Here is a 2,000-nt window from a genome sequence, read left to right as displayed (position 1 = left end):
CGAGGACCTTTTTTTATTCTCAACCCCCAGACGATTTTATTCAGCCTGGGGAAGAAACTAGATCTTAAGGAAGGGATTAGGAACGACCTCCAACAATAGGATTAGAGTATTGGATTATTTCGTTCTTAAAATATGTTGATTAGATATATCGATAGGTAAATAGACTGACATACAGATACATAAATAGGTTGATAGATAAATATACAGACAGACAGACAGACAGACACAGATAGACAGATAGATAGATAGATGGACAAACATATTTTTCTTCCAGTGGTTGTTTGGCTTTATTCATTGTTTCAATCATTCAGAGTGAGAGAGAGAGAGAGAATGATTATAACTCTCTCTCTCTCTCTCTCTCTGCATTAAGCTGAAGTCCTACGTAAGTCCTTTACAAACGACCTCCGGACTCGGTGCAAGCATTAAGCAGATTCTCAAGTGTGTGTGTGTGTGTGTGTGTGTGTGTGTGTGTGTAAATCCGTACCTGTGAGAGTTATGGACAGTACCGTATGTGTCGCCATGTGTGTCTGTGAGTTTAAACAGTAGATATATATATATATATATATATATATATATATATATATATATATATATATATGCAAGCGTGTCTGTGAGGGTGGGTGTGCTTGTGAGTCTGTGTGTGCTTGTTTGTGTTTTATCTGCTTAATTGACACACCTTACCAGAAGCCACTGATGCGTAAATCATCATCATCATCATCAACTTACTCTCTGCTGCTGTGAAGGAAGTGTGTACAATAAGTATGTAGTAACAAATTTATTATTCTCTATGTATAAAAAAAAAAAAAAAAAAAAAAAAAAAAGCATTACAAATCAATCTGAAAAATTCCTGGGCGTTTGTCCTGAAGTGTACAGTAAATAGCAACAAAACGCAAGACAAAATAATATAAGACGATAAGTGATAATGTTACGAGATAAAACTTTATTTCACTGGGTCCACTAAACTGTGAGGGCATGTCCGTCACTGCCCTCCCTGACGCATCATATCTAAGAGAATAATCCATGAACACAGAAACGCACCCTGCCTCTCCCAGCTTAATAATAATAACCACGAGAGGAATATGAGAAGCAAAAGAGCTAAAAGAACAGAATATTTGTCCTCGACTGAATAAATGACATGGATAAAATCATTTCAGTATAAGAGGTTCTTAAAAATTAATGACATGTATAAATCAGCGAACAGTGGACTTTATTTCTCCCACGTAAACCAGCCAATCTAAATGGCACGAGTCTCATAAATAAATAAGGCAACGGTGTAGACTATCAATAAATTATGCAGTGTATGAAACTTAAATATTATACCAATAAGTAACGAAAAATTTGTAAAAACTATACGGACTACATCCATCTATCTCTATCCGTTTATCTACCTATCTATCTATATATCTATAAATATTACATATACAGCCTATATATATATATATATATATATATATATATATATATATATATATATATATATATATATATATATATATATATATAATGTTAATTATGGCAAAAACAGTTACGTGTAAACAAACGATGAGATGTGCGAATAATTTTCCATCACTATGGTATTCACTATATATATATATAATCAACTCTGACTCCTATGCCTCCCCTTTAACTTAATATAATCGTCTCACGTGCGCTGGAACTTAATACTAGAAAGAAGCGACCATGATTTAATGGTCGACCTTAAGTTAATGGTGACAGATTTTACAAAAAGGATTTCACTGAATTCCCAGTTAAATAGCACCGTCTGCCACAAGCTAGACTTAAATACTGGACAAGACTGGACCATGAGAAGATTAACCAGTCCAAACATAAAACAAAGATTTAAAAATGGACTTGAGTAATGCATGGCTTGTGTATGAAACTGCAAAGCGTATAATAGTTCAAAAATGAATAACATGGCTGTGTATACTCATGAGTTAGTATGTGTATGAATAAATTAGTGTGTGTGTGTGTGTGTGTGTGTGTGTGTGTGTGTGTGTGTG

This window comes from Coenobita brevimanus, chromosome 38 (assembly GCF_032717465.1).
Source record: "Coenobita brevimanus isolate Jiangsu-jjx chromosome 38, ASM3271746v2, whole genome shotgun sequence".
NCBI classification, from domain to species: Eukaryota; Metazoa; Arthropoda; class Malacostraca; order Decapoda; family Coenobitidae; genus Coenobita; species Coenobita brevimanus.
The sequence above is the reverse complement of the archived record's forward strand: the minus strand, read 5'-3'. Positions refer to the sequence as shown.